This window comes from Episyrphus balteatus, chromosome 1 (assembly GCF_945859705.1).
Source record: "Episyrphus balteatus chromosome 1, idEpiBalt1.1, whole genome shotgun sequence".
In the NCBI taxonomy this organism is placed as follows: domain Eukaryota; kingdom Metazoa; phylum Arthropoda; class Insecta; order Diptera; family Syrphidae; genus Episyrphus; species Episyrphus balteatus.
Window position 1 is genome coordinate 159,473,342 of NC_079134.1, and position 10,780 is coordinate 159,484,121.

Here is a 10,780-nt window from a genome sequence, read left to right on the forward strand (position 1 = left end):
CTTAAAAAAGAATGAAAGTTGTTGGTAGTTCTAATTGAAATTGGAAGATTATTGAAAATTGTTCGCGAGGTCATTAAATAAAAAGTCATAAAACGTGTATTGTGTGGAAATGGAGTGTTGACAAGTGCTAAATTATTAACTCGTAGATTGTATATTGATGAGTTTCTGCTTGGAATATTACCGCTTTGTTTATAGAATTCTTTTAAAACTTTAAAAATATATAGATGGCGCAATGGTAGTATTCTCAGCTCGCAAAAAAGGGGCCAGCTAGAAGTACGTTTATTTTTAAAACAAATTATACGAATTATATGCTTTTGGGCAATCAACAGAGATCTAAAAGTATTCATATAGGCGCCTCCCCAGCTGATTAAACCGTATTGCAATTTTGACTGAGCAAGTCCGTGGTAAATCTTACGTGTAACAAGATGCATGTTAGTTTTTAGAGATTGCACATGAACTTTCCAGTTAAGCTTGCAGTCAAAAAGAACTCCTAAGTACTTAAAAGAATCTACTCGCTCAATTTGAATACAGTTTACAGAGCACTTATTGCGAATTAGAAAGTTGTTCATACCACACTGATGCATAGGTAAGACAAACTTCTGACATTCGTGGGAATGGAAAAACAACTCAAAATCCTTAGGAAAATCATCAGACAGCTTAAAACACATTATTTTGGTTTTATCACTTATAATTAATTTATGATATGCAAACCAGGCTCTCAGCAATTGTAAATCCTTATTTATTCCCTACGTAAATCACCCCCCCCCCCCCCCTTACTTGCTAAATTTGAATTTATATATTCTTTCACATTTTTTTTTTTCAATTGTTTTCAAATTGCTAACCCTCTGCTTATACGAAAGCAGATAGGTCCCCTACTGGACACAATTTTTTTTTTTTGTTGTCTTAAAAACACCCTGATGAAACCACCTATGTACGTTTTCAGACTTTTTTTTAGCAAAATAAATCATTTTAAAATCGTTTTAACCCTAGGAAGAGTCCACTGTCCTATCCACTGGTTTCAAGAATACTCTATGTCAATGTTCATGTAAAAAACATTAAAAATTAAAAAACTTGTGCATAAAATATTGAACATCCAGCTTTGCATAAAAAAAAACTGGCATTAAAGTTTAAATTTGCGATTCTTACAGCTTTCAAGTAAAACAAACTCACAAGAAAAATCATCATATAAATTGTTAAGATTCTTGAATGATCTACGAAAACTTACTTAAACTGTTTAAGTTTTCTATAGAAAAAAAATAATACGCATACACCACAGTGACCCCAAAGCGTTCGATATATCTCTATTTTATTGCATGATTTTATTTCAATCAATTTACTTAACCAATTCAGAACATATTTTTTGAAAGTTCTACAAAATACTTTCTTATAATTAACTCAGAACAAACAATTAATTCATTCAACCCTGATTCAAAATTTTAAATTTAATAATTTAAATTCTTTTATGAAGTTTTCCTATTTATTATAATACTCGTCGGATCCTTCCTCAAGGCCTTATTTAACTTCATCCTCTCTGTGAAGAAACCAAAACAATTGACTCAGCTATTTTACTCGTTCTTCCGATTACAATGTATAGTGTCAGGAAATTCCAAACCAAAACCCCCAATAAACAATTCACATCTTACACACACACACACACATATACTTCCATCTTCTTGGAAGTGAATTGCATTTTTTTTTTTTTCAAACCCCCCTCATCTTCTCTTTGTCACTCTATTTCATGTTTATATGTATGGCAAAGGGTCCTTCAAAAGTCGTTTTCTTAATTGAATTCTGAGTGGGTGTCGGTGTCAGCATCATCCGTGTGTTCAAATATTAGTTGTCTTACGCATTTTATGTGAAAGTAAAATGTCATCTGACAAATAATGGCTCAGACTCTATGGAATAATCGTCCAGTAATTTATGACAAACAACCAACAAACAACTCAAGAGAAGTCGAATCTGAAAATTCAGCCATGCGATGATGATGACGATGAACGAGAACTTTACAAACTACATACTACAACAACAACTGCAGAAGCATATAGAAATATTATAATCCCTTTGAAAGATGAACCCGAACATGGTTCGGTCGTAAAATTATTGAAGATAAGAAAACGCCTAACTATGCCATTCCTGATGGGATTCTCTCTCTCTCTGTCTTTTCTTCATAAGGAAGTTAAAGCAAATTATTCTTGGTTTTTGTTTGAGGACCTATGATGGCCAACATGAGTGGAATAATATTTATTCATGGCCTAAATGTTCTCGAAATCAGAAAAGGTCCCAAGAGTATGTATTTGTGTATACGAAAGAGAATACATATAGTCAAATTAGAAAAGGAGAAGTGTATTAGTTTATTCCAATGAAAACGCTCTAAATAAATAAATCGATTTCAAGACAAATTTATAGATGCATTGCATTGATTTATGTAGATTGAGGCGTAAAATATTCTCTTGATTTTCGGTAAATATGTACTTATTTTTGAAGTTTGATGAAGAAGTAATATTAAAAAATAATTTTCTTTAAAAAATAAATATGTTTGATTTGAAATTGAATTCATCTTATAGTTTTGTTGCTTGTGTGGTACTTTTTAATTTGTTTTCACTTGGACACAATTAAGTTCTGTCATTTTTGACAACTCCTTTAAATCATTTTCATGAATGGAATGGTATTGTAGAAATCCAATAAGAACGAATAGACCAAGAACAGTATGGATTTTTATGTGCTGAATTCTCAGTTGATCAAATGATTCATCATGAAATTAAATATCAAAAAACCAGAGGTGTAGGTTAAGCAGCTGGGGCCCTGGGGCAAGACTTTATTTGGGGCTCTTTTTACTTGCTTTATATAGGGCAAATATTGGTTTCGTGTCGAAAAAAAAAACTGAGGTTTTAATCAAAACTGACATTACGATAATGGTTAAGTTCGAAAAAGTGGGCCCCGCAATTCCGTCTGTGCGTCCATCTGTACACATTTTTCCACAGCCTAAACGGGTGGACGGATTTTCTTCAAATTTGAAAAAGATGATTTTTATGGAATTTTTAAAGTTTGTTTATTATGTAAAATTATGTAAAAGTGTACCAAGTTCTAAAGTTTGGTTTCAAATTCAGTTTTTCTTTTAATTGCCGATTTTTAAAGTTATTTCAAAAATTGCCAAGTAAACAATCAAAATTTTATTGATACGAATTTGAACCCAAACTTTAGAATTTGGTACACTTTTACATCTCAGTACTTTTTGTCCCAGCATAATTACAACATAGGAGAACTTGGCTCTTTTTTTAACAGTAATATTTTTGTTGTGATTTCACTACTTTTTGCAAGGTATGGCTGTAGAATTGAAAATCTCTCTATTTGATGAAAATTCAGCGGAAATGGGCGGTCCGCTGGCTAAAATTTTCAAATTTTAAATTTGTTCCTTTGTATAAACTACCATCTCTACCATTCTACCAAATTTCAAGATTCTACGATAATCAGAAGTGCTCTATAATATTTTATGAAAATTCAGCGGAAATGGGCGGTTGCCACGCCCCCTGGCTAAAATTCTCAAATTTTAAATTTTTTCCTTTGTATAAACTACCAGCTCTACCATTCTACCAAATTTCAAGATTCTACGATAATCAGAAGTGCTCTATAATATTTGATGATAATTCAGCGGAAATGGGCGGATGCCACGCCCCCTGAATTGAAAATCTCAAATTTTCGAATTTTCCCTTCGTAAACACCACAAGTCCTATCACCGTGTAAAATTTCAAGTTTCTACGATAGCGGAAAGTTCTCCATAATTTTGATGATCTGTCAGTGAGTCAGTTACGGTTTTTGCGATTTTTGAAGCTCTATATCTCAGAAAGTACTCATCGTAAGAAGCTGAAATTTTGTGAGGAGTTTGGTTTTGACCAGCTCAACAAATGTAGCGAGTTTAAAATTTCTAGCATCTTTGGTGTGGAAGTTAGTGGGGGGGGGGTCGAAAGTGCCCTGAGTTGTTTCCTGTAAATAAGGGTGTAGTGCCAAAGTTGCTAGAGTACTTGGCTGGACACTACCGTGCCCCTTGATCATGACAAGAAAGTTCTCTTAATCATTAAAGAAGCAAAATTATTAGTTGGAAAACAGCATCGAAAATTTGCTCCCAAATAAAGTCGAAAATAGTTTTATAGCCCAGTCATTTTAGTCATTTTTAAGCCCAATCTGCGGAAAAATTCCTACTGGGCTGAATTTTGGTATACAGCTTAATGACGGCTTTGTTATGAAGATGTGAAAAATCGACATTGATATCGTGTCCGCGTTAAGAGTTATAGGGGTCAAAAGGTCACAAAAACTGGTTTTTCACTTTTCATCTTTCTTAAAAATATTCTCCTTATACCAGAATATTTTTAAGAAAGTTGGCCACCTAGGTTTCTATAGATTTATTTTATACCACAGGTGTTTAAAATTTTTCATAAAATACTTTTTTTACATTTTGCATCAAAAAACAGATTTCAAAATTTTTTTTACACAAACGTGCAATAGCTATGAAATTTTTAAAGTGTTTATGTACTCATCCAATTATTGTAGAAAATTATAAAAAAAGAAATAAATAAAATTCATTCATTCGTGGTTGTAGTGAACGAAAACATAAGATGATAAAATTTAAAATACACTGAACGAAAAAAAGTCCATATTTTATGAACTGGTTGCGATAGAACTTTTTTCTATCTGTTTTTAGAACAATCATAAGTGTAGCTATAAGCCGTTTTAGGGTTGTCCATTCTCTATTGCACACCCTGTATATTTTCAGACATATTCTAAACAAAAATTCCCAGGGAAATGGTTTCGGGAGAAGGGCCCCAATCGGAAAAATGGCGAAAATTTCCATTTTTTTTTGGTTTCCCCATATTCTTAACAGTTGAGGAACGAAATTCAAGCTAAAAAAATAATGAAATTTCAGGAACTTTTCAGTTAGGAGTTTTTTTTTCATGAATAGGATTATGACGATTACAACTAAACTTCAACTTTTTGAATCCTTATACCTAAGAAACGGTGGGTCTTAGGAAAAAAAGTGTCATGAGATGACACTTTTTATATATAATAATCTGGTCTACAATTCTTGCATTGAAAATTTTTTGATAAGACTTACCGTTTTGCTGAAAATCGTGAAAAACCAGTTTTTGTGACCTTTTGACCCCTATAACTCTTAACGCGGACACGATATCAATGTCGATTTTTCACATCTTCATAACAAAGCCGTCATTAGGTAGGAATTTTTCCGCAGATAAAACCTAAAATTACTGGACTATTAATTTGATGGCTAACAGGTTAAAAATGGCTGGGATTTTCAAAAAATATAAAATGTTTGTTGCTAATAAAGTCGATAGTCAAATTGTATTTTGGTAAATGTGGCAAGTTATAGTTTGCTATAGAAAACAAAAAAATGATACATATATGTCACATTCGAACAGTAGTTCTTCAAAATTAGCTATCACGAAATTATAACTCCCAAATAATTTAAATAAAATATTTAAAAATAAAATTAAAAGTTCTGGTATAATTGATTTTAATGGTTGACTATGTTAATTTTTTTGTTTTTAGATTTTGAGAAGATAAAATGGTAAATAAAATTTGACAAAAGCATCAGTGAATTACTTACATTTGTTTATTCATTTGAATTTTTCCGAGTTATTTTCTAGTACTTTACATTACTCATAATAGTCAAACCCATATTAAGGCTAGGCGCACACATGCGATTTTGATCGCGCGATTATTCAGTCGCAAATTAGATGACAACAATTTTAATGACTGTAGACACAATTTTCAAATTTTTAATCGCGGGAAGCATGTGTGTTCACCGGCATTGAAATCCGTGTGATCCATTTTTGCGACTAAATAATCGCGCGACTAAAATCGCATGTGTGCGCCTAGCCTAAAAGTGATTTTTTTTTTTGCTTAAATATGTAAAAGAATTCAAATTCGTTTGTAACATCTTGTGCCAGGTTAATTAATAATAATTTAAAGGAAAAATACATATAAAGCTTATTATTTTAACTGAAATCAATTCCAAGAATGAAAATACAGACCCTCACAATATTTTTATATTCTCTATGGAAAATATTATTCCATGACACAAAAAAAACCGACATTTACAGTGAAACCCTGGCAACAATAATCTTGTTATTATCATAATATAACTGCTTTTACCCATTGTGTTATTCAAATTGAACAAAAATAACGTTTTAACAAAGTTTGAAAAAATGGTACACTCGGGTGTATACGTACTATTTTTTTAATTTTTTTATTATCATTTCCTAGTTATGAGGGAAGCATTTATTTTTGTTTTAAATTCTAAAGATACAAAATTAATCGACAAACTCTATCAAATAAGGCTTTAATAAAGCTAACTACAACGATGGCGATGCAACGTTACCCGTTGGTCATGTTTCCTTCGATGGAGTGCTTTTCTATATTTATTTTCTTTTCGTTTAACTTAAACAAAGTTTCCTAATCTATAGATCATTCCACTAACATGTCACAAGATCTTCATTCCACTATTTTATAATCACAACCATTTAAAGGAGCTTCCCCATTAAGCCTTTTTTGGGTAATGTACATTACAAAATACACAAACCTCTTTCATACTCTTTACCTTATGTAATTGAAAAATACTCATTCGAGTTTTCCTCTTTTGTATAGAAAATACCTACTTAAAAACAAGCTGCAATGAACAAAAACAATTGGCCCACATGCTATGTGATTTTATAAAATCAAAAAAAAAAAAAAGCTTTTCACTTTGATCCACTTTCGGTTTTATACTCAAAAGCAAACACACTCACTCTTTTGGCAGGAAGTTCCTTTTTTTTTTGTATTGAAATAATTACTATCCTCTGTGCTTCAATACGATAACGTCATCCTTTTCTGCCTTTGACTTTAACCTATACAAAGTCATTCGATGAAAGTGCGTTCGTTTTATTTATTTGTGTCAGAATTTGACAGCTTAATGTATGACGAAATTAAATTGTCAAAATCAATTCTACTACTTAACTAATCGATTTTTGACGAATTTTAGTACAATTTTTTTTTTTGTATAGAAATGTCAAATCCATATATATAAAATGAAACAGCCGGCATTTACTGATTCACTCGTGACTTAATGATCACTCATCCCGTGTCCTGACCTAGCCCACTATATTGTCAAAAAAAAAAAAAAAAAGAACACAAATAGAGAGTAAAAGCTGTCAAAAGTCTCCAAAATAATCCCCATTCCCCAGACTCTTACTCTCTCACTCTCTTTTTTACTCTCACTTACTGAGTCATTGTTCTCACTTTGCCATGACTTGCGCACATGTTATGAAATTGAAAAACGCTGACAAATGTCAACACATAAAGGATATTGTAAGAAAAACTGCATTTTTGTCATTTTCCACATTTTCGCCGGTCGGTTACACTTTGGTGTGTGAGCCACGATGTTCTGTTCGGTGACGTCAACGACCGCGTAATGGAATCATAGCTGAAAAAACCATGCGATAAAAAGGTAAAGAGAAAAAGCGAACCTCAATTGTGTACTAGGAGAGGGCTTAAAGGGGAGAGGGGGGTATGTTGGGTACCGTGTTGTTCGACATATAATGGAAAGGGGCTCTGGTAAAATGCGGATAAAAATAATAAATGAAAAGCAAAAAAGGCAAAATAAAGAAAATTCAAATAGGCGAGTGAAAATATCCGAATGATACCACACAGAGAGGGAGTGTCTCTTTTTGGTTTATTGGCTAAGCCTTTTATTTTCGTGTTGCTTGATTTTTGGTGCCACTGTGTTCCACTGTCAAAGTGTGTCAGTAGTAGTTTGTAGAGTCATTCATTGGGAATTTTTCTTTCTTTGGGATTAATTCGAAATATCATCGCATACTGACTCTCAGCGATGACGTAATTAAATTTAAAAAATATTATTGGTTTAGTGGTGTTGCATGGTGAATTGGTGAGTTTCTTTCTGTCACACTTTCACCTCAAGGAGATGGTTTTTTTTGGGGTGACTGTTAAGTCAATGAAAATAAAAAGGATTTTTCTAAATGAAATTTTTTTTTTTAGCTTTCTATCTCATTCGAAAAATGAATTTATAGTGGCAAAAAAAAGGATATAATATAAAGATTGGGGTGCACAGGAGAAAGAGAAAACGGTTTGAATTTCATATACAAACTAGGTCCTTGTGTTGAATGAGTTAACTGGCGGCGGTATGTCTATGAAATGTCGTGCAATGCGTTGCAATGTAGAAGTTTCGCCTGAGTGAACAAAAGTATTTTCAATTTTTTTTTTTTTTTTCTTTTTTATTTCCATATCTTTGGTAAAGTATATAGATACGTTTGTGGATGATTTGAACAAAGAAAAAAGCGTTTAAGTGTTTTTGTTTTTAGTTTAAGAGTCAAAAATAAAAGAAAAAATTTAGGGGGATATAATAAATTAAGAATTGGAATTCAGTATGCAACAGAAAGAATTAAGTACCTCGTATAAAGAAAAAAAAATTTTGGAAGGAATTCTAGAAAAAACAAATTAAACTTTTAAATATTTTTTAATTAAATAGATAAAAACTTTAACACTTTATACCTATGTGTTAAAGTTTAAGAATTTGTGATGATTAAGAGATGATGATATTTTCAAAGGGTCACTAGTGTGGATAGTTTAAGTAAGATTAAATTAAAATTTAAAACTTAATATACTTTTTTTCAAAAAATCAGATTAAAGTTCTGTTCAGAAACTACCAATATTCATAAAAGGTTTTAGCAATTTGTTTTAATTTTCAATGAATATGTTCCAGCTATAAATGAATTTTTTGAAACATATTTGCTTGTAGTGGAAATTCAATTAGGTAGTGTATTTAAGTATACAGAAGCAGAAACATACTGTACATAAACAGGCTTATTCAAGAAATCTGAGACCTGTAAGAACATTTCCTGAACATATCCTAGACGTGTCTCGGAAATTTTACGGATATATGCCGGACAAGTACCGGACTTTCCCGGGCATGTCCCGGGCAAGTCCCGGATATGTCCTAGATTTGTCCCGCACTCCGTCCCTGCTCAGGATTTGGTCGGTGCTCTACTTAGAGCTAAAATAATGCATATTTAAAGCAGCATATTTAAACAGTAGAGTTAATTAATAAACCACTTTTTCGAATTTCAAATCTTAATAGCGCGCAAAGTTGCGAATGGCGAAGACAAAGAAGGGTTTAAAAAATAATCAAGTCGGTTTATATGTTCTGCCTCCGGTTTGGCCTTGAAACTTCAAAAAAAAAATTTTAAACTGTAGGTACTTTTAGAAAACAAATTGATCAACCTAACGCTTTATTTTTGACGTGCTAACGTCTTATAAATCGATGAACCATGGCAGCCATCACAAAAAAGTGACGCCATTTTCTAACGTTACACTCTCACACTTTCGCAGTGCAATTCTATTAGAGATACAAAAATCTTCTATAGCTTATTTGAAAGAGAATAACCTAAAGCTTAATCTAAATGAAGGATTTTAAAAAATTCCGTCATTTAATAGGGTAAACAGGTGTAAAACGGAAAGATGAAATTTGGACTAAAATCTAAACGCGAATTTGTAGAGAGTTGATTTTTTTGCTATAGATAGATGAAATTAATTTAAGAATAACTGCATTTAAGAAAAAATTCTTAAAAAAATTTGAAACTAAGCTATAACGTTTTGTTTGAACGTTGTACACGTGTTGGGGCTATGACAAAATGATGATTTTGGGTAAAGGAAATTTTTTTTGACAATTCTAAAGAATCCAGAAGAAAGATGAGAGATAAAAAAATTAGGGGTCTTATACGGATTATTTGCCAACACTCTGCGTTTCGAAATATGAATTTTTGAAAAACACCTTGTTATTATGGGTATTTTTGGGTAATTTTTGATTTTTAGCTTTTTTTTGGAGAGTTCAAAAAATCTCAAACTTATAGGACATGTAGGTTTTGGCTTTACACATTAATGTGCAAAAACTTGGAATCGTTTAGTGAGTAACGGAAGAAACAAGTTTTTAAAAAACACGTTTTTTTACGGTTTTTAACTGATTTTCATCGTTTTTTATTTTTATCCTTTTTTCTTTAATAGATACAGGAATAAAGTTTATGGAGTTATGATAGACCATGACTACGACTATATGTGTGCGAAGTTTCAATCATTTTCGTAAACAAAATTTTGAGATATCGGTAAAATAAATTGACTCATTTTAAACAAAAGCACACAACCTGTTTTCTGACGACCGACGTTATCACGTAAAATCATCGTCCGTAAATCGGCTTTACAGACAACCTCTTTTTTTTAATACAAAAGCTTTAGACAACTCCTTTATGAGATAAATATTAAGTAGAAAAAAAAAAATTTCAAATTGGGTATGGACTTCCGGACTTACGATATTTGGTAAATTATTATCATTACCAAATAAGAAGTAAAAATTAGATTGACACAGTCAGTGAAAGTTATGAACTCGCTGAAGATTTAAAATTCTGTCGGTCAAGCTAGCTTTGACTATTTATCATTGTCCTCGCCACACAGTGGTGCATTTGGTGCTTTATGGCGTCAAAATTGCATTTGCACGGCCATTTCTTGACGAAAAGTCGTGAAATTAAGGACACTGCAACATATTAGTTTGAGAAATACGAAAAATCTTCCAACTTTTATATTTTCAAAATGGAGGTTCCAAAATTGCGGACAGAATAAGCGTTAGTGAAATTTTATTTTTCAAAACTGTACCTATACAGAGCTAGAAATTCAACTAAATGAATGTCAAAAAGACGTTCGCTCTTGGATTTTTGTGGAACTGTTC